At 40.5% G+C, this 24,377-nt stretch overlaps 1 protein-coding gene across 1 annotated transcript in view; it reads right to left on the reverse strand.

Moving 5' to 3' along the window:
• Nucleotides 1–24,377, reverse strand: part of adarb2 (adenosine deaminase RNA specific B2 (inactive)) — a gene marked incomplete at both ends in the record, with an annotated part of 213,178 nt that overhangs the window by 102,891 nt on the left and 85,910 nt on the right. The window lies entirely within an intron of this gene.

Consider the following 24,377-nt stretch of genomic DNA (forward strand, 5'->3'; position numbering starts at 1 on the left):
AACAAGTGGGAATTCACTCATGGGCAATATGAGCTTTAACAACAAAATCTTCCATCATGATATTGCAATTAAGATATTTATGTTGATATTTCACGGCATTTAAAAAAAAAAGTGCTTCTTTTGCTATGAGACAATGTATACTTCACAATAAAAATGTAAATAAATCTAAAATTAAGTAAAAAAATAGCATGGATAAATGTAATTTAAAAAAATGTGGTAATTACAAATGAATGTCTTATCACATTTAGTATTATGTTTCCTATCACTTCCGTGGCAGCCTTGGCCACACATGCTGTGAGGAAGAGGGTCATGTTTTCATTATAACATGACAGAATTGAGTATCAATTGCCAGTATTGCCAATTTGACGCCTCTGAATGATACATTTACATTTAAAGCAGACCTACACCAGAAGTTCCAATTAACACTGTTTTTTAGTGTGCACCTGCGTCATTACCTTGTTTATGAAGCCCTGAAGGTTCTAAACAAACAGTTCAGCCACTGCTGAGAACGCTGTGTTTTATTGTAATCTCAGGCTCAGCGAGATCTCTGAAAAAACCTGGTCCGGTTGCGTAAACACCGGTTCTCCTGAACAGCAGATCGTCCTGCTCTGGGCACTAGTCCGGGCACATCCCGTTGCGTACATTGAACCGCAGAAGAAGAATAACGTCCGTTGTGGAGGTGTTTCACGAGCGACAGTGTCTTCTGACTCTGGGTCTGACTCCAGGTCAAAGTCATAAAAGGGACTGAGGCTGGGAGTCGTGAAGAAGCTATTTTTAAACATTGTTAAAACAATGTTTTGATAATGAGTAGCAGTGCATCCACTGTTCCAGAGGGGGGAGCTGCGCTTCTGAGAGCGGGTGTGCTGAATATGTCACTTCCAGGTACTGGTCAATCACAAGACTCTGTCTTCTGGGTGAGAGAGTTGAGTCTCAAATCTCGCGGCTGGGAAACACCGTCAGAAAAGAGGATTTCTATCGGCTCGTTTACAGCAACTAGGAGGTTTTTGACCATAAAAACAAGCTAATGTATGTAAGTAGACCTCCATAACTAACATATATGTGCAACAGGACCACTCTATGTGAGCTTCAACACAGGTTTAACAAAAGTGCTCTGATAAAGTCACTTGGGCTCGTCTTCACTAGTTTTAGGTCTTTTTCAATGGCACATTATGTCAATTTTGTAGATTATGTTCCCTTCTTGAAGAAAATAGATGATAAGCCTCGAGATTCATATCAGGAGTCTCAAGGCTTCACTGAAATATCACTTTACAACCAGAAGACAACATCCATTTTTTACATAATAGTGTATGTGTGGGCTATATGGGGATTTTCTGTATTCAGACATTTAATATCTGGGCGGCTGATGTGGTGGATGGTGACTCACTCTAGGAACAGTCTTCACGATTGTGTTTCTCTATCCTGAAAGATGACAGATGTGCTGAAGAAGAGGTCACACCGAGTTAAAGAAGTAAGACATCATCATTTCAGTTTTTTTTGTAGGTAATTATAGTTTTAATTACGAGGACCAGGATGCCTTCATCACATGTGACAGTTGTGACCTGTGTCCTTGTAATGACTGCCTCTGGCCTGTGTTATTGCCTCTTTCTGTCTATCAGTGGCTCCCTCTGCCTGCCTCCACTTTGTGCACATGCTTCTCTAAGCCTGTGTACCTGCCCGCCTGTCGCTCTGCCTGTCAGAGCCACTATCTACCTATCAATCTGTGACTGTGTCCGCCTGCGTGTGGCGATAAGGAGCCGTGGGTGTCTGTAGCCCTGACACAAGCTGATTTATGCCAGCCTCTTTCCCTTTAGGGGGGCGATTTGTGAGAAAATCCCCAACGACTCATGCTGACTTTGTGTTTAAGTGCGTATCTGTTTGTCTGGCCGTTTGCACGTGTGTGCATGTGTGCGCTGTGCGACGATTGTCCATCAAAACAAAGATGACAGGGAGCCGTAACTCTTTTATTGCCATATTTACTTGTGTGCATCGTCCAGATATGATTTAATAGCGGATTTGCCCATTTTCAAACAACATGACGTGTGTTGTTTGAAAGTGATTTTATTCACAAGAAAGTCAGAGTCTCTTCCAAACCATGGAATGTAAATAACTAAAAATCACAATGAGTTGCTGATCTGACTTGAAAGTTGGTGCATGTTTCTTTCAAAGAAAGGCTGTGCACGTTTAAAAATTCATGTGAGAAGCATCTTGAAATGTGTGTGAGAGTGTGTATCTTTCACTTTTAGTAGTATTCAGTCACTTCAGACGATGCTCGTGCCAAAATGAATGTCTTTTTGAGACACAACCAGGTCTTAAGTGGCCAATTTTTTTGATGTGAGTGAAATTCATAACCCCCTGGTCAGTCTTTAGCATAATAAATATACTGTAAAATGTATTGTAGACATTTGACTATACAATGTGAATGTGGAGCGAGTTCCAATGTTGCCTCAAAAACACATTAATTTCTTGCCAGTAGTAAGCCAATCAAAACCTGGTGTAAAACAAAATATAATTATGGAGCGAAGAGCTGATTAATTAACAGAAAGTGTGTCTTTTAAGGAAATAATGTTGAAAGATGAGTACATGTATCTCATCTTGAAGACTGATCTTCAGAGCTGGAGGTAGAGTCTTGAAGATGCCTTTGGTCGCCTTGGCCAAGTATTTTCAAATGAATTCCTTCAGCTTAACTCATTACAGAGTCCGCTCGACAGAAACAACAGTTGTGGACTGTTGCAGGCGCACACACCATCCTGGTTACAGACGGTTTTGCTCGTGCAATGTTGCCTTTGCCTCCATCTGTCTTGACATAAAACAAACTGTTGCCAGGTCGACACACGATCTGAACAACTTTATGCTGAGAAAGTCGTGTGGAGCTGATAGGCTTAAAGGGGAAATAAGTAGTTTATAGTGCCATCTAGAGGAGAGGCTGAAATTTACAACAAAGAACTGCTCCTCTGCTCACCCCCTCCCTTCCCTGAGCGCTACGGTGTCCGCAGTTGGTCAAATGTCATCCTCGTCGTCTTTCTCCGTGTCAGCAGATGAGGTTCGTGAGGCGAGGGAGAGGGCGAGCTACCGCGGCCGTAGCAGACGAAGCGGAGAGAGAGGAGGCGGGACTTCTGCTACAAGTAAAGAGACGCTTGATTTGTTCTCTCGCGTTTGTCCTTACAGGCTCCCGTAGAAACATGGCGTCTCGCTGCTAACAGTGGCTATGCAACCGCGGTCCGCGGTCATGTTATTTTACATGACTTTTTGAAACACTACGAAAGTGAAACAAAAACTATTATACAGCGACTAGACAATGCAGGAGCACATAATATGTATAAAAAAGTGGATTTTGGGTCATATAAACCCATAAATACTACACAGTGTCCCTTTAAGTACCAATGTCAGACCTGTTCTGTCCAATAAATCCAATTATTGCAAGAAAATCAGTTTATTTACTCTCCTCCTCTCTGAGCTGATGCTTGTTAATACAAGGACCGGTGTCATGTCACAGTGTCAGTCAAACTCATCACACACCTTTCAGCTATACATCCGGTCACTTCACCATTCACTTACTTAGGTAAGTAATATACTGTATATCTGGCCACATTCTGACAGCAAAGATAACACTGACAGTATTCTGACTGATCTTGTTACGGTCAGGGGAAGTATCGTGGGTCTACCTGATGTGAACTTTGTGATTCATCACAAGGTGCCTGTCCTATAAGTGGCTTTGCCCCCATTTGACAGAAGCTACTCTCAGAGATCCCGAGTGCTGAGGCTTCAGGATTGACTGGAATCAAGTGTGCTAACAGGGAAGTGAAGTGGAGACTCTAACTCGAGAATAGATAAAGCCACCGGCTGGCATTCGCAGTTTTATTTAACACTCAGTGGCATTATCCCTCCTTCATCTGTTATTTTCTTGTTAAAAGTTTTGTCTGCGTGCTCGTGACAAGTAACTGCCTGGAATGACAGAGATGAGGCAGAGCAAAGCAACATCTCTGTGCTATTTTGGCTCCGGTACAACTCTGCTGATAGAATGTACATTCAACACACCCAGAGTCTGTTTGCTGAGATAATTAAATTCTCAAAGGATGCAAGGAGACGCAACATGTAAATTCATTTGAGCCGAAGCAACAGACAGGATTTACGCCGCTTTGGCGGGAGCGTTTACTTCCAGAACAAATAAATGGGATGTTTTTGAAATTAATTACTGTTCCAGTGCACCATTAAAGAGTATCAGTTATCAGATGACTTGAAATACACACTTGGGCTCTTTTGATGTGTTAATGGTGACAAAGTAAATGATCGTCCCACTGCGGAGGAGTAAGAAAGACAAGGGCAGAGACAGAAATAGGCTACAAAAAAAAAGAGAGAAAGGAGTGGAAAGCGTGAATGAGCTAAAGGACTAAGGAGGGGAAATAAAGGTGTGTTAAAAAATAAATGGCATAAAGTAACAGTCTAAACTCATGAAATAATGCCCTTTTTTTTATTATACACCCATGAATATGAAGGTTATGGCCTTCATGGTTCAGACATTAAGACAGTTCTGTTCCTGTTTTTATTCCCCGTCCACCATCCATGAGCAGGTTTCAAGTGGAGGTTCACATTCTGCCTCGGGGTCGCTCAGTCTGCTCTAAAAAATACAAGCTTCATTCACTTCAAATGAAGGAGTGTGCCTTTGAATGTAGGCCAGATTTACAGCAGATATGACTGATTGTGTTTCACTCTGTCCTCCAGTCTGTTGTAATGCTGGGCTGGATTTAATAGCCCGGCTGTTAATCCATGTCAAGAAAGCAAGAAAAGGCCCATTTGACATGGGCTAACTTCCCTCTGTAATTAGAAAACCTCATTAAGTTCATTAACTCATTCCTTGTGTTGGGGGATTTGTTTTACATGCGCCGCCAACAGACTCAGCCCACCAGCCTGAAGAGTATGGGCTTACAACAGCAGCTGTGGAAGGACAAAATACTACGAAAGAAAGGCAACAGGACAGAAGATGGCAAGGAAAAAGTAGTAAAAGACAACCATGTGTTAAAACTGTAGTGTGCAAGTTTTAAAAACACACACGTGTTATTCGACAACACTTTGTATATCTGTGATATGGGATTCCCCATTCTCAGATGCTACACCCTTTTTTCACAAAAACTAAACAGAAGCAGAAAAGTACGGAGCCCCCGAAGTGACATGAGAAAAAAAAAAATTACAGAAATTTTTTTTTGAGATCTCGAGTTTCAAAGTCGAGATCTCGAGTTTCCCCAAAAAATATGAAAAAAATGTGAAAAAAAATGTTTTTCCAAAAAAATGTTTTCATAATTTTTTTTTCCATTTGATGGAAACTCCAGCGAGGAGTAACAACTTTGAAACTCGAGATTTCAATTTTTTTTTTTTTCTCATGTCACTTTGGGGGCTCTGTAGAAAAGCAACATAAACAAACAAACCAAAAAAGATAAACAATCACCAAAAGTTACACACTCTAGCTGTATAGGAACTTATTTTAGTAACAACTCTAAAATGGAGGACAGCAAAATCATGGCAGCCTCATTTTGAAGGGGAATGATATGAGTGTGACACATTTCTGAAAGGCCCTTTGTCTTTCCTATTTATCGGAGGCCTTGAGCAGAACAGAGAGAGGGAATACCTTGCGCGGCCTTGGGCAGAGACACAGTAACAGATGAGGAGACAGCACAGCCAGAGGCCCTCCATTTTTTTTGTTGTTGTTTTTTATTTCGTTTTGTGCTCCCGGACCCAATTTGGGTGTCAGTGAGAGCAGTGATTCATCATTGGCTGGAATACTTAGTAGTCCAACAGCAGAAGGCTATTCATCTCTGTAGCTGACACAGCCCCGGCCAGAGAGACGCCACCACCGCTGGCGCGACCACTGCACAAAACAAAGTCCCCGAAACACACGCACACATGAAAACACTCAGTCAAAGATGTAAGACGAAATGTGCAATGTCACCAGGGTCACAGAAGCCGAGGGGTAAAAATTAAAATGGAATAATCTCATCTCAAGGAATCTTTTATTGAACATGAAATAATCTGCAGCAGCTGTGCATATAATTTGTTCTTTGCACGATTCAAAAAGGAATCCATTTAGGAAATGGAAAATAAATAAAACAAAACAAACAGACAAAAAAACTGTTAAACAAAAACCCAACTGTGCAACTGACCAGATTCTTAGTTTAATTACATTTTGATTTCTGTGTGGACGACACATTTTAAGTGATGACATCGTCAATATGAGCTTTAACATCAATGAACTGTTTTAATCAAGCATGTATTTTTTCTGCAAAGGTTATACTGTAGGTGAAACGCAAGGAAGTCACTTATAATTTCAAGAAAGAAACCATCAGAATGAAATCCACAGCATGAACAATTTGATAATTTTCTATTGTTGACTTAGAAGTTAAAGTTCAGAAGTTTTCTTGATTCCATTAACAACATCTGAAGCAAATACAATTTGACACTTTACTAAACTGTTAACAATTTTGTATTGACACTAAGGAATTAATTTGTGAGCTTCTCGTTATATGTACTTTTTAGACAAAGCTTAGCTAACTTTACTCTTGTGTGCTGTCTTTATACTAAACTGATGTACCTGGCTATACCATGTATCATAGGCTAACTTTCGTGTGTGTGCTTTACCACTTCACCCACAGAGTGGGCATTAATTATTGTTTTTAGTGGCTCTGTGTGTCTTTGTTTGTTTGCTTCCACACTTGCACTTGTATGACCAATGTGACCAACAGAGGCCGCCGGAGGCTTTCTGCGTGAATGGGGTGAAGTCTGCCATCTCTGATTGCCTTGTTTACGCTAAAACTAAGCTAATTGGCTATATCATGTATCACAGTCTAGCATTCCTTCTTTTAGGGCTGTCTTTATGCTAAACAAAGCAACTGGCTATATCATGTATCATAGGCTAACATTCCTTCTTTTAGGACTGTCTTTATGCTAAACAAAGCTAACTGGCTATATCATTTATCATAGGATAGCATTCCTTCTTTTAGGGCTGTCTTTATGCTAAACAAAGCTAACTGGCGATATCATTTATCATAGGATAACATTCCTGCTTATAGGGCTGTCTTTATGCTAAACAAAGCTAACTGGCTATATCATGTATCATAGGCTAATTTTCCTTCTTTTAGGGTTGTCTTAAGCAAAATGGCTTTATCATGCATACACAGGTATTATAGGCTAACATTCCTTATTTTAGGGCTGTCTTTATGCTAAAGAAGCTAACTGGCTATATCATTTATCATAGGATAGCATTCCTTATTTTAGGGCTGTCTTTATGCTAAACAAAGCTAACTGGCTATATCATGTATCATAGGCTAATTTTCCTTCTTTTAGGGTTGTCTTAAGCAAAATGGCTTTATCATGCATACACAGGTATTATAGGCTAACATTCCTTATTTTAGGGCTGTCTTTATGCTGTATAGCCTAACAGCTATGGTAGTAAAATGAGACAGAAGTGAACTTTAAGGAATGAACCTAAGTTCTCTAAAACATGAGTGAGTGAGGTAGTGTCAGTTGGTAGTGGCAAAACTAGCAGTGTTTTTGCAACAGCTGTTACACACATGTTAACACATATGTTAGCAATGTCAGACTTACAGTTACTACTATTTCTATTACTAATTACAGTTGTCCGTGCAATTATTCACTTAATTACAGTTTTATATCCCTGTTTTTGATATTAATAGATTTATTTTATGTGTTTTTATTGTGAAGTATACATCATTCCATATTTATATAAAAAAATGTTTTAATAATTCTGTGAAATATAATCATGATGGAATACTGAATACTGTTTTTTTTTTTTAAATCTAGACTGGCCCCCCTCTTGAACAGACATTAACTGACCCCCAGGTCATTTGACTTTGACACCTCTGCCATCAAGCTTTATGATGGAAAAGGAAAGTATAAAAGCTCATGTATGTTCACGTTATGGTCTCACACACATTTACTCATCCAGGAAATGCATGATTTAATGGATGTCAGGACTTCTTTTCATTTTAGGGGCAGCGAAATAATGAAACATATGCACAAGGGGAATAAAGGGGTTAGTTCAAAAACGTAAATGGGGCACTGCAAAGTACAGAACATTTCTCTGTCTCACAGTGGCACATTTTACTTTAGTCAGGAGACAGATAAAAAAAAAAAAAAAAACACAGGACAAAACGCAAAGGCCTTTTTTTTTTTGTCAAGACAAGGAGATGAAAGCATGTGTGCACAAAATAGTTTCCTTTGCTTTCATTTGGTGCCACTTCCACCACAGGCCACGTCGCCCAACCACACACAGGACAACAAAGCAGTGCACGCATCATTTATACCCTGCGCCGTGAACTGTGTACTCCATAAGCTGCATGACAGTTGAGGGAAATGGACTTCAGAGTCATGCCCTGCCATTTGAAATGCCACAGCTAAATTATCGGCTATCACTGAGAAGGCAGAAACACAGAGAGAGAGGCAGACAGAGAGACACAGACGGAGCGCACGGAGAGATTCCATCTTTAGTCCGCTTATTCTTGTGAGTCGCATCAAAAGGAAAAAGTAATTAAGTCGTCTGAGGATGTTATTGGAAACGAGAATTCTATCAGTGAGGCTATGGGCTTGTGATGCCTGCAGCTTATCCAGCCCGTGTGTGTGTGTGTGCGTATTTCTGTGACTGACACACACTGTGCAGTAAAAGATGAGACCTCTGTTGTGCGTTTGTAACAGGCGCAGCCAGCCGCTCCTCATTAACCTTTTGGGAGATAAGTCCGTTTTAAGTCCATGTTTGAACAGCCTGTGTGAAGTATCTCCCCCTGATATGTGGCTAGCCAGCCACCCAAACCGTCCTTCCTCCCCTTTCACATTCAATATTCCTCTCCCTCACTTCCTTCAAATTACCAGAATTAAATTTCAATTTTAATCACGGGCCTGCGAATCTCCATAAATCGAGCACCTGAGCCACCCTTAATTACGGAACAAGCATTCTAGGGCGGCGCGCTGCCACGGCCCGCTAACAAGGTTAAAAGGTGCAAAGTGTGTGTAATGGGAAGCAGAGGAACTCACTGAGCAATTGTTAACACCATGTTAGCTACTCCACTTCTTTGTCTCTTGCCATGTTCTCTCCCCGTTTTTCCCTGACTATCGAAAATACACAGAGCACCTTGTTAGAGGCGCTAGGCTAGAAGTAATGTAATTTAGCTAAGTGGTGAATGTGGAGGTGCCAGATGTGCGAGTTGCACTGGATGGTGTCAGCAGCAGTGATGGAGCAGGCATGCAGAGGCAAAGCTGTTACTGCTCGCTGGAGTGCTGTAGACTGAATCTGATAATTGGCCAAAAAAAAAAAAAGGTGCTCTGTTTTTTTCTGGAGGGACTTTTCTTTTGTTCCTTTTTGGTCAACATCCAGAATGTAAATGCAATCCATAAATTGTAGGAGAACTGGGTGTAGTTGTCAATAACACTGGTGTCCACCCATTATGTGCTTCATCTAATTTCCCCTAAATCTACTTCTTCTTTCAGCTTCCTCCTTCACAACATCCATGAACTTTCTCTGTGGTCTTCCGCTTTTAATATCCAATGTCCAATATAATCGCAATCCCTCATCTGCATTGTGACCAAACCGTCCCTGAGCTGTCCCTCGGATATGCTCATTTCTAGGGTAAACCTTTTCTAATTTACATGAAATATAATGTCGAAAATTGACATTATGCAAGCTGACAATAGCAATTGAGAGCTTTAAAACATCAGGAAAATGTTTAATGTTATGTTAATGTTATCAATCAAGTGGGAAGTAGGCACATCTTCCCATAGACTTCCATCAGGGCTGAGTAATACTGCCAACACACTACCACAATAAAACATTTTAATTAATTTGATATCAAAAATAATCACAATACATTGCCAGATACTTTTTTTTGAGTAAAAAAAACACAAACATAGCAATTGTGCATACACATTATACTGATATTCACAATGTGCCTTGATATAAAAACGTGTAACTATGTTTAATGTGGATATGGATCTGCGTATATATATCTGGCCTGCTTTCAAAACATTCTGCACTATCACTAATGCAATTTTATAAGCCAGTGCAGGTGTGTAAGTGTTCTCTTGGTGTCGGTTCCAAGCCAAGATAATTGGTTAGGGTTGTGTCTGGAAAGACATCTGGTGTAAAATCTATCTCGAACCAACAATGCGGATCAGAAACTCTGCTGTGGTCACCCCTAAACGGGAGAGGTCGAAAGAAGAGTGGTGTTGTGGCTTCAAACTTATTTTCGTGATTTCAGTCAGTTCAGCTTCACTGTAAATGTATGTCCTGTCTGCAGGATGTTCTTTAACATGAAATGCAAACTCATGAACATATACAACTATCTTTTTAGACGCTTTAAAAGAAACATTGAATGTAATTACATTTCGTAATCACCTCTCTTTTTAGTTTTGTCAGAGGCTCTGGTTTCAGTTGGCTTCCAAAACAGGAAACAGTCCACAGAATCTTGAAAATTGGAAATTTGATTGAAGGTTACGTTTGAATGGATGCCTGCGTTCTTTCAAATTATCCCCCCCCCCCCACCCCAACAAACTTTTTTATTTATCTATTCATTTTCAAAGCACATTTAGAATTGTATCCCAGTATGAGGCATTAGTCAGGATTTTCAGGGATTTTACTGGAAACTGCATCAAATAAAATATGCAAAAATAAGTTTGTCCCGTGACGTCCCTGAAAGCTCATGACCTCGAGATTCACGCTTTTAAGTCTCCTGACATTTTGTTGAACAAGATGATCTGATATGTTCCAGACTATCAGGGGAATAATCACTGAGTCGGCGCTGCCACAATACGAGACAGAGAAAGCAGCGAATCTCACATACGCTCGAGTCTTTGTTTCACAGTGTGTAAGCCGCAGGCTCTGAATTAAAGTGGTACAATGTGATGCAGTCCATAATACAATTATGCGTGAGAGGACTTCATGTAGGAATTGTGGAACGGGTTTTGTGACAGGATTTCATGAGCGCGAAAGGCGACTTTAATTAAGCGGTGGTGCATAATGGGAGACTGTGGGCTTTCCACTGTGTGAAGCTGTATGCCAATTAGATAATCATTTGTGAAAATGTCAGGGATAAAAGATAAAATCTATGATAACATGTATAATCATGCAAAACTACAGCGTATGTGCACTCATTTTTAGTGTGAATTTCATATTATCTTTGCATAAAAACCCCTTGCAGTGCATCCCAACATGAGTAGAATATATACACAGACACACAATCAGCTTCCTGTTTGCTGTATATCTAATATATCTCTGCCTGCTTGGCAATAAACAAAAATGATAATGGAAACAGTCAGAAAGAGACCAATTTACACACGTTTTTATATTGACAGCTGGACGGCTAATACTGCAGAGCCGCCTTGTTTTGTTTACACATTGGCTTGATTTTGATCACTGGTCTGCACAGCCTTCCAGATGTCTCATCCACATGTGAGGCTGCCATTTGTTAACGCGAAGACAGCCGTCACCGACAATTCACATTCCAGGTGAAACCACGGGAAGCGTCTGTCCCCAGAGACACCACGGAAGTTCATCGAAATATGTTGGGCATTTCTTTTCAGGACGTCTTCGATTTCCTTTAACATTACATTACATTAACACATTTGCATGCGGAATAATCAATATTATTCCAGCAGCATTGAGTGTGTGTGTGTGTGTGTGTGTGTGTGTGTGAAGGTCTGTGAGTAGTCAGATAGCAGTGGGGGAAGCAGCTGTTCTCCCTCCTGTCCTCTGCCACTGATTTAACATATGGCTAACCTTTTGCAGATAGCGCTCCTGTTTACTTTCCTGCTCTGCACTGATAACATCCCAAATCATTATCCTGAATCTGTCACACACACACACACACACACACACACACACACACACACACACACACACACACACACACACACACACACACACACACACACACACACACACACACACACACACACACACACACACACACACACACACACACACACACACACACACACACACGCTCACATACATAAACACACAGCCCTTAGAAAAAGACTCGGCAACAAAAACAAACAAACAAAAAAAAACTGTGACACAACAGCCATTTTCATTCATTTTGAAAGGTCATTAAAGGAAAATAAATTATAACATCAGGACTTTGATGACTGACACAGTATTATGTCAGTTAAGCTTTTATACTGTTTTAATTTCTGTCTACTGCTGCCTGTCGTGCAGACGTACACAAATAAAAATGAACGTACTTTGCTGGTTGTTTGAAAATGAGCCTCTTTCTTATTTGATTTAGAACACTTGAAGAGTTAATGATTTAATTCAATGTTTCTTTTGTAATTTTGAAAATTATGTTCCCATTTAGAGGGAAAAACGACGATGAAGCGCAGCACGTGAGTGGACACCAGTGTGATTGACAGGTGCTTGGTTCCAGGTGACTTACATCAAATTTACATTTGCAAAAAAAAATGCAATGCCGCAAATCTTGAGTCTTCACTGCAGGAGTCTGTTTTGCAACCAAAAGAGTATTATGTCCATTTGTATGTACAGTCTATAGGTGATTTATTCATCTATTCACCAACACTATTCTATTCTGACTCCTGACTGGAAAAAAAGTTGTGGGATATTGGAAATTGTTTTCATAGATCGGTGATAGACGATTGTGAATAAAGAGCTATTTAATATTCACGCATGTTTCGAACTGTTGTGCAGGTTGAAGTCAATGCTGACGGTAACTATGTTTACATGAAAACAAATAATCAGAATAAAAATATGTCATCTAGACATGTCAATCGGAAATCCGATACCATTTGGAAACAATTTTAATTCAGAGCGATTCAGGGCTGGTATATCCCGATCGTTATTGAATCCATGTTGATATAAACAGTCGATGCAATCATGACTTTCTGGTTTGGTGTCATCATGTGTCTGATCCACATAAAAGTGATGTAATTCCCTAAAGTTACTGCTGTATTTACAGACGTGATAGAGGAGGAAAATCCAGCCTGTGAGAGTGTGGTTTTTTGTTGTTGCGTTTTGTTTACGAATCCATCCATCCATCCATTATCTACCGCTTTTTCCTCCACCAGAGGGTCACGGGGGGTGCTGTGCCTATCTCAGCAGACATTGGGCGATAGGCGGGGTACACCCTGGACAGTTCGCCAGTCCATCGCAGGGCCACAAATAGAGACAAACAACCATTCACTCACACACTCACACCTACGGTCAATTTAGAGTGACCAATTCACCTAATCCCCATATCGCATGTTTTTGGACTGTGGGAGGAAGCCGGAGAACCCGGAGAAAACCCACGCACACACGGGGAGAACATGCAAACTCCTTGCAGAAAGGCCCTTGTTCCGAAGTTGTTCCAAATGGGGCTCAAACCCAGGAACCCGGGTCTTCTTGCTGCAAAGGCAAGAGTGCTAACCACTACACCAACCGTGGGCCCTTGTTTACGAATCTTTTCAGAATAAAGACATTTTGTGTCTCACAACTTCATACAACCACAATTTTAAATGTCCTCTGATGTGCGAAAGTGTGAATGTGACTTTTTTGGAAAGTGGTTTCATACAAAGCAGGAGTGCTGTGTAGCAAGCACCGATTTTAGCAAAGTCTTTCTCTAACAGCAACTATTGCATCAACTTCTGATGTTTTCTTCAGCTAAAATAAATGATTAGTGTTGCGTCACCTTCTTCAAGTGAATTATGATCTATTGTGGTTTGTTTGTTTTGGGGTGCAGCTTCAGTGGAGTCACGCACATCAATAACACAGGGGGCGACTCTCGCTGTTCTGCTTCCTAACAACAATGAAATGAATGGTCCACTTAGAATTAATGACTTCCTCAATGAACAGACCAATTGCCAGTAAGAGTCAGGCCGAGGTTTAAGTAGAGCTACGATTGGTCGTTTGAGACCGTTGTTGAAACAAACACACATACACACAGTCACTTATGCATAAACACACCTTGAAATCAACACCTCCCCTCTGTTTCACACAGCAAATCGCATGGTTCCCCAGACAATATTATCTCATATGCACAGACAAATTTCCCCCTTTGTTTTAAGGACATGAGTGTTTCTCAAAAAGGAAAAAAAAAAAAAAAAAACACTCGCACAAACACACACACATTATGAAAATCCCCACATAAATAAGAAAAAAGAAAGCACTCGAAGGAAAGCTAAAGTGGCACTTATGGATATTGTTAGCATTTTGCATGTGTAAAAGAAATCCTCACATTTCTCTGTGTCTCTCGCGCTCTCCCTCTCTTTCTCCACGGCTCAGCACAGAACAGATCAAATGAAGGTTACGCTGTCCTCTCTCATGGCCTACATCCTGACGCCAGAGCTAATTGCATAATTTGTTTCAGAATTAACAGCTAATAGCAGTCTCTTCAGCTGCCCTCCATTCCTCCCTAGCCTCACTAATTTTATCCTATACCTCACATCACATTCTGCTAATATTTGCAGCCGCTTTGCAAAATAGAGCAAAAACTACACGCTGGAATAAATCACATTCAAACACAAGGAGGAAGTGCGGTGATGAATTACAGGCTAATTCTCCCACTTGGCCCCTGTTCATTGAATCTAACAGCCTTGTTAACAAGCACAGTGGATATTTGTCAGTGTATTGACTGTTCGTCAGAGCAACAGAAAAGGAAGATGAGAAAAGGGTTTTATAATAATAACAATAATAATAATAATGGAAAAGCCCTGCACATTTTCTAAAGAGCAAGATTTGAGCCGTCAAACACATGAATGCATCCAGTCTAATCAGATCAGTTGGCATTTATTTATTTTTTTACTTCCCCACACTGGGATCCGCATAAAACAAGCCTGCCATGGTGCACATGCAGGGAGGCCAGGCTGCAAACACATGACTGAGGGATGGAAGAAGCTGAGAAAGACAGATGAGCTGCACAGAAGGTGGCCACTATAAGTCAGTGCCCCCCTCGCAGCAGGCAATAACCTTCTCCGTGTAATAACCAGCCTGAATTTCAAAACCAAACAAACAGGGAGTGAGGGAGGAGTGGGAGGCAATGGAGAGATATATAGAGCGAGAGAGGCTCTGAAAAAGAAAGACTGGATTCAATCAATACGTTGATCCAGCTGCCAGTCATCAGCTATATTAACACGCAGTTGCAGGCTGTGAATGTTAAACCTGTGTCACCGCAGAACCAAATATTCTGATCAATAAGCGAGCGAGTGGTGTCAGACTCCCTTCCCTCGCCCCGTATACACAAAAACGGCAACCTTCACGTCACTGAGAACGCACACACAAACACCATCACTTCATATTTTTCAAATTAAAGGTCACTGTAACCTCAAAAACTGGTGACACCATGACAGGGAGTGAATGAGTTTATACCCACCTCCATCTCTCCAGGGAAAAAAAACCAAAAAAAACAAAACACATTTGATTGCTAAGTCAAAGGGGTGGCTGTGGGGAAAATGTTAATATTTTCTTCTAATCACATGACTTGACCCAGGTAGCCAATGATCTGTATCTGGCTCTCACTCGTTCCTGATGTAATACAGCTTGCAAACGTAGCCCGAGGCAGAAAAATCTTAATTAAGGTCCTTCCCAATGTGCAACCTTCAGCTGACGATGCCCACACAAAGGGGGGGAAATAATTGAAAATAAGCTGTTTTTTCCACCCTCCTTCTTCTTTACCATTTAGGAAATAACAACCACTTGTTGAAAACTCCTCACACCTTTTTCTGTGCTTGGAATTTGAATTTTCTGTAACCTCAGGTTGACTTTTCTATTAAGTCTGGAAATAATGTTACAATGCACAGCATTGGTTTTCAAATTGAAATGTGACATTGTTACCAGGCAGAAATGTAAGGGACAAAAGAAACAAGGAAGGACTTTGGCGATGCATATTTACTCAAACATTTTTTACTCACATTTTTACTGAGCTTTTTAGTAAAGAAATTGGATTATGATGACAATTTTGCTATTGCAAAACTGTAGTGTGTGACATTTAAATATAAACTCATCAATTCAAATCATTGTCAAATGATTTGAATGATGACATAATGATGACACAATTCAATTAATAGTTTTTGCATTTATGAGTCTGCTGAGGAACGTACAGTCCATGTCAGTGGTCGGATATTGAATACTGAGCCAAAGCATGATACATTCATTTTTTTTGTTTACTAACCCTTTTTTTTTTTTTCTAATGTAAACTATAATATTATACAAAAAATGGCAAATTTAAAAGATATGTTGATTTTTTTAAAAAGGAACTTGAATGTGCCAGAGAAAAGCTGCACTTTGTTCCTCTATTTTCAAAATAAAAGCTCTGAATTCTGCATGACTGTCATTTTTGTGAACAAAAGCAAACCATTTTTGAATTAATCTAGTCTTAATGGTCTGCCAGTTGCAGACTACTGGTCTATGTGACGTAAATGTCGTCACCCAGCCATATGGTGACGGTGCTTTTAGACCTGATTTGGACCCAAACCAACCATGCTGACTATACATGTCAACTGGACATGTATGCACAGTGCCATTCCATGTTAACAGATGGAACATTAAATAAACTAAACATCTAGACAAACATAACATTTTCCCAAGAAACAATTGCAGTGATTTTATGTGAGCTTTGTTTGTTCAGTTTTTGTTTCTGACTTTAATTGTGTATTTAAAAACTGGGAGCTGGGGTATTGCCAGGACCTTGATACCACAGTTTGACTAAACTCACTCTCTGCACTTACACTGCTAAGACTCTGGCACCAAACGATATCACCAGTGCAAGATGACAGCAGTCGTATCCAATATATGTTGGCTTCTTGTTTGTACAGTGGGAGGAATTGGCGATGTAATGTCCATCTTTATTTACTGTAATTTGTCAGGGACACACATATATTCTTTTGGACAGCCTAAACAAAGCATTAGCCCTACCGTTAAACCATAACCAGTTAATGTCTAACCCTATCCTTACCGAAGCACAATTCAAACCTTAGCGCTGACCATAACCAGGTTCCGCTCTTTAGGACCGGCTCTTGGTCTCCTGGGTCTGACAAGGTCAGTGTTAATGTCAGTAAAACGTCCTTAAGAGGTAAACAGAAGCATGTGCACAAAGAAACAGCTAGCACCGACAGAAATTGTGCAATATTAAACAACTGTAACCACACAGTAACAGTTTGAACTGTGTGACCTTATAACTGGAGTTATAACTGCAGTTTCACTTCCAAACCATCCAGAGCTTCATAAAAACCCAGACCTCCGAGGAAACCACTGGAGCTACACCAGCTACTCCTGCTCTCTGAGCTGATGAACGCAGGATTGCTTCATCAAAAACTGAACAGGTTACACTTAGAAATGGCACAGTTTGCAGTTCACACAAACACAGCTTTTCATATTAATCTCCTTGTATTAATGTAGCGGTCGTTTTCTGCCCCACTTCTGTGCACACATCTCACTGATGATGTCATTTAGGCGCCCAGCTATTAAATCTAAAAATAACACACTTGGTAACAGCAATTGTTCTGGCTTTCAGAGTGAGTTTCAGAGTTTGTAGTCAATTTACCATCGTATTGTATTGGCCCCAACATGTGCATGTCTCTCCCTCTCGCTCTCTCTCTCTCTATATATATATATATATATAAATAGTGTAATAACAAAAGAAGCAGGTATCCAGAGGAAGACAAAAATAGGAGGATGAAACATGACGAAATTCCGATCAGTGCACATTAGGACTGACAAGAATTGTTCATTTCTGTCAGCTTAAAGAAATACATATTTTGAGGTTAAAGGTACATTAGGTAATAAATCAAAAGCAATTGGTCAATAAATCCTCCTAATGAAATATTATGTCACAGAGACTCAGGAATAATGTTCATATAACAAACTGAACTCACCAACAACAACAGTACAGCCAAAGTATTTGCATTAAAAAAAATATTTTGCAGACTGCAAATCATGTTTATGTTTTGAAATCATGCTTTGGCATTTTTGCGCCACCTACCGCCATCTGCCAATCATTGCAGTCAGTAGAGTCTCAGCTGCCGAGCAACCACGGGTTGCCAGTTACGTCAAAAAACGAAACCTAAAAGACCTCTGTATTTTGAATTTAAATGAACTGTTTTTAGCCACATTCTTACATATGGCACCAATAATGGGTGATTGACTTGCTACCAACTATTGACCAACTTAAGCTATTTTGCTCTGTGACATAACAGGTCAGCTGGAAAATATGTGATACCGGACTAATAAGCTGAAAGGGGCCATATCGCCACCTAGTGTAGCCAAGATATGCGCATTGAACAAATTGACTCCCCGCTAGTTCCTGTACGCTGGGGCAAGTGCAGACGTCCAATTACATTACGTAGTAGAGCTACTGACTCATAGAAGGTGTCACATGTCACCTGTAGCATGTTACCCACGGATCACAGAATTGCAGCGTACTAACAATGGGTGGTAATTGTGTTATAGGAGGTGTCTTTGAGTGTGTGTGTGTGTGTGTGTCATAATTCTTTCATTTGTCTTTCAAGCCCAGCCCACCTACTACCCCCCCCCCCCCACACACACACACAGCCAGAGCAATATCAGCAGCACCAGAGACAGCATGTGACCCAGCTTTACTCATCTCAGCTAAACCCATCTCTGACACATACACACACAGACACACACAGACACACACAGACACACACACGAATGCACACTATGAAAAAAAAAACCACACACACACAAGCTGAAAGGAGAGAGCTAATAACAGTCTTACCTGCTTCACCGAGTCAGCAACAGCAACAGCAACAGCAAAGCGAGCGAGACATAGGAGAGAAACAAAAGAAGTGGATGTGAATGGCAGCATGGGGAATAACATTAGACAGCATTCTCATTGATTATGAATTCAGAAACAGGTTTTTAGGTCCATGATAAGAATAAATAACTATCATCATCAGGAAATTACATTCAGCACACAGTAAAAGTTTATCAACTACTACTGTACTACTACTTAACTACTCGGTTTATATGTAATTTGCCAGAAGTACTGCATCTGAATAAAGGGGCTGAATAATTTTGGGGGGAAATATCTAATAGTAATTTTTCACAGATTCACCTCAGTATTATGTACGTATAAGATTTGGGATTTGAATCCCATGTCATAATTTTAATTTGCACAGCACATAGAACAATCTCAAATAGACTAAATTAATTGCAGCGTTTGTAATTTTCTAATAGCATTCCTTCCCATTAGAATAATTTGTTCAGCCCTAACATATTCCTTGTGGCAAACTCACAACAACATTATAATGCTATGACCAACACTGTATGACATTAAAATGCATCAACGTGACTTGAACACACCGCCTCTTTTCCACCTATACAAAATCTCATGTGAGCGGCACAGGACTCTGCCTCCACCTCTACCCTCAGCCATTATGCTAAACAATACACACACTCACACACCACATTCCAAAACAAATATTTTCAGTCTGAGAAGGCAAACATTAGGAAACGTGGACAAGCCAGGAAAGACGTTAGGAAAGCCGAGGCATGTTGATTGGCTTTTTAGAGCAAGCGAAACCATGAGATTTCAATCAAGATTTCTGACAGTCTATTAGGATTGGCATAGGTTATCATTACCTTGCATGCCGGCATCCTAATGCATGTTTTTCTTATCGACGTTTAGCACATTGATAACACCAGAGAACAGCTAAATGTCATTCTCTGGCTAAAGGCAGGCCTCCATGTCTCCAGCAAACAATGCAGCCGTCTTTGAAATAATGAGATTTATCTTGTACGGACATATTTTTAGTTTCAACTTGGGGAGGGAACAGAGGTAATGTCATTATTGTCACCCTGGTAGACATTTCTGGACCTGTCAGATGTCATAACTAGATCTAGGAAAAAGTGCTAAGACGCCACATGAGTCAAACACTTTGAGTTGATTCCTGTGTCTCCCTCAGTCTTTTGTTGAGCCACAACAAAAACTGGAGACCCCAAATCCCTCACCTGGAGGTTTGCTCACTCTGTTCTCAGGAACCATTGTTAACACATTTAGAAAGATTCCTCCCCATACTTCTAGAGTCCAAACTAGTCCTGAGAAATAATATGGGACTATATTGTATTTCACCACTGAATTTAGACTCGACATAGGAGGTGCTCATCAGTCCTCTATACACGATCAGCATTATTAGTTCATCCAAATGGAGCTAAATCAATGCCAAAATCTAACAAAGAAACAATACACAAACAGAAAGAAAAGTTACAAATATAAAATTTACATTTACAAACTAATGGATTTTGCTTGTTAAATTATTAACACGTCATCCATCTGACGCAAAATGTAGTCTCACGTGTGCACGTACAAACCATAAACCAAAACAAACATAAGTATCCCAAATGTTCTCACTGTGTTCTCTGTCCAGGATTTTCCACCAAAACAGCCATCTGTTAAAGGTCACATAGAGTGGTCCTGTTGCACATATATGTGAGCTATGGAGGTCTACTTACATATATTAAGTTGTTTTTATGGTCAAAATCCTCCTAGTTGATGTAAACGAGCCGATTGAAATCTGTCCTTTTCGAAGCGCTTGTCAGTCGAGCTATTTTTAGCCATAAATCTCGCCCGAGAAGACAGAGTGTGTTGTGATTGGCCAGCCAGCGTAGAGCCTTCCCACCTGTGTTGTGATTGGCCAGGTATCTCGAAGTGACGTAATCTATCACGTCAGCTCTCAGAAGCGCAGCTCCCCCCTCTGGAGCGGTGGATGCACTGCTACTCATTATCAAAACATTGTTTTAACAGTGTTTAAAAATAGCTTCGTCACGACTCCCCGCCGCAGTCCCTTTATGACTTTAAACCGGAGTCAGACCCAGAGTCAGAAGACACTGTTGCTCGTGAAACATCTCCACAACGGACGTTATTCTTCTTCTGCGGTTCAATGTACGCAACCGGATGTGCCCGGACTACCGCCCGGAGCAGGACGATCGGTTGTTCAGGAGAACCGCTGCTTACGTAACGTTAACGGGATTTTCAGTGATCTCGTTGAGCCCCGAGATTACAATAAAACACAACTTTCTCAGCAATGGCTGAACTGTTTGTTTCGAACCGTCAGGCTTCATAAACAAGGTAATGACGCAGATACACACCAAAAAAAACAGCGATAAATTAATCCACATTTGACGTGATATGATGTAGAAGATTATATCATCACCTTTTTTTTGCAAACCATGTTCAAGCCAAGCTGAAGCTGTCATTCCAAAAAACAAACTGACCCGATGATGGTTCTTGAGGAACCGTGATACTGTACTAAGGTACAGTACAACATGTATTACTGCGATGCCTAAAGTTTGTCCGGGTCCTTCTCTATCAACTTCTGATTTATTCCTTTACTTTTCCTGAAGTTCGAGAAGTGGGTGTTTATTGTTTAAGTATCTACAAGAAATCAAAGCATCAGTGACATCACGACTAAAGAGTCACACACCACGAGTGTGTGTTAAAACCGTTGTCCTCAGACGACATATCCGCCGAGTCTTCCAGCTAGAACTGCTTAGCATTCAACCTGGCGGAGTATTCAAGGTATTCAAGAAACACGAGCCAAGAGACAAATGGATGAAAAGATAGCAGTCTCTAATAGGATCTAAAAGCACGTACCTACAGATATGCAAATAGAGATGAAAAGGGAGATGGAGAGAGCAGATGTTTACGTGTGTGTGATATGCAAGGCAGAACCTCATTTCTGAGGACATGTTTAGGGTTACCTGTAGGTTAGGTTTAGAAATTAACAATTTATGGTATGGATATACAATATCGGTATCATATTGGCTGCCTCCTTGGCCCTCGATACTGGCTATTATTTTTTTTCTATTTATTTCTTTTTATCTGCTGCCACATGAGTGGACAAAATACTATGTTAATTTCTCTACTAAATTACCTCTACAGTTTTTATATCATTTTCAATTTATTTATATACATTTTTCTCAGTATCAGTTATCGGCCCAAGCACTCCTAATATATTATGCATATTAGATATCGTCAAAAAACTCCAATATCGTGCATCACTAGTTTATGGTTAAGGTTAGGGATAAGGCTCTAGTTTGTGTCCTGTGTGTGATCGTTCAAGTCTGAAACATCAGCATACAATCTGCTCCAACATGATGGTTTCAATTGTGTGTTTTTGGTGATGAGTTCATCGTTTCAACTTAACTTTTAAAGCGGACCTAGACCAGAAGTTCAAAATAACGCTGTTTTTTTGGTGTGTATCTGCGTCATTACCTTGTTTACGAAGCCCTGAAGTTTCTAAACAAACAGTTCAGCCACTGCTGAGAATGCTTTGTTTTTATTGTAATCTTGGGCTCAGAGAGATCTCTCTTCCGGTTACGTAAACATAATTTCTCCTGAACAGCAGATCCTCCTGCTCCGGGCACTAGTCCGGGCACATCCGGTGGCGTACATTGAACCGCAGAAGAAGAAGAACGTCCGTTGTGGAGGTGTTTTCACGAGCGACAGTGTCTTCTGACTCCGGGTCAAAGTCATAAGCACTGGTGTGCTGATTATGTCACTTCCGGGTATTGGCCAATCACAAGACAGTTGGGAAGGCTCTACGCTGGCTGGCCAATCACAACACACTCTGTCTTCTGGTTGTGAGATTTCGGTCTGAAACACCGTGGCTGAGACAAGCGTCAGTGAGGGGAGATTTTGATCGGCTCGTTTGCAGAAAATAGCAGGTTTTTGACCATAAAAACAAGTTAATGTATGTAAGGAGACCGCAACTAACATATATGTGCAACAGGACCACTCTATGTGAGCTTTAAAGTACAGTTTACAATATCCAGCATATCAGTAGCCAGTTGATCCTCACACTGCACACAGGTAGTAATCAGTCTGATAAGGGAAGCCTAGGAAATAGGACAGAAGCACTTGGCTACAAGTTGGCGATTTTAGAAAGGGAGTCAATTGGAAAGTTAGTTCTTTCCTAATTTCCTTATATCCTAATTTCCACATGATTTATAATGTCAGTAATTACATCCTAAAGGATTTAATGTCTCAATAACTAATTCCAGGTTTTCTTCAATAGATTATGATATCCGTTTTGTAAATGATGGTCCCATGTGTAGGGAAAAAAAAGACGATAAATCAAGACACATATGAGTGGACAACAGTGTAATTGACAGCTAGTATCATCCAATCATCTACATATTTCTGGTTTCCAACTGTCATTTTGCAAATCTCATGGATTCACAACACGAGTTTGTTTTGCAACTGGAAGACTGCACCCACTTTGTTTATATATACAGTCTATGGGAATAACATTGGTAGAGCAACAACAGCACTGCTATCCTCATTGCATGAGAATATGTGTCAGGTTAACTCTGTTGAACCGGAGCTGAAGAGAACACTGAGACTCAGAGAACATTACGGCAAGATGTGGCAGCGATATAATGAGCAACTCTCTTGATTTGATTGGCAGGCCATGAAAGGCACTGATATGTTGCTATAATTACTGACAGCGGGGGCTGTCAGAGCAAAACAAACAAAGAAATGGACACGGAAATCTACATCGAGTCGCGCAACGTCATTCATCTCAACACAGGAAACATCCTCAGAGTTGTGCGAACATAATTCAGTCATAGTAGGTAATAGATGTTTTCCTTTTGTAGCGACATGCAAAGCTCAAGGGAAGGAGCTTTTTTTTGCCTGTGTGCTTTTTTTTTTTTTTTTTCACTGTTGATTTTACCTCTCACCACCTGCCACATGTTGCTGCAGCAGACAATTTACTGCACAGACAAGGGGAAGAAAGCGAAAAAGAGGGACGTAAGAGAGATGCCGAGAAGGCACAGACAGTCAGGCAGGGAAACTGGGAGTCAGACAAGGAGGAGGGAAGGAATGATACATATTCAGAGAGAGCAAAACACATGGGAATGAATGTGTGACACACTTGTGCTGGCAGTCATCCATCCGCCACAGTGAGGGCGACACTAACACGCATGTCAAGCAATTAAGTGCCAGCTGCGATGGAAAAGCCATAAATCATCAGCAGACGTAAAGAAACCTCCTTCGCTTCATTATGTATTTGTAAATATTGATGTGGATTTACAATGTAGACCACAGAGGGATCAAAGCTGGAAACTAGTAACATTAAACATTTCTGCATGGATGCCTGCTAAGATACTATGCAAATGATGAAAAAAAAAAAAAAAAATCCATCCACCAGACACTCTGATAATTATCCGTGTGATGTTTCACAACATTTGATTGTAATGTTTTGACTCTAAGGCTGATTCCCAATCCCAGCCCAAATGAAAGGACTGCACTTGAAAAAGAGGGTTTTGAGGAATTTCCCAGCATCCCCCGCGTCACCTGTCAGCGAAGTTTGAAAGCCGGCCGGTAAATCTTTTTGGAAGCGATGGCTCAAGCCAAGGACTACAAATG

The sequence above is a fragment of the Microchirus variegatus genome (genome assembly GCF_963457635.1).
Source record: "Microchirus variegatus genome assembly, chromosome: 15".
In the NCBI taxonomy this organism is placed as follows: domain Eukaryota; kingdom Metazoa; phylum Chordata; class Actinopteri; order Pleuronectiformes; family Soleidae; genus Microchirus; species Microchirus variegatus.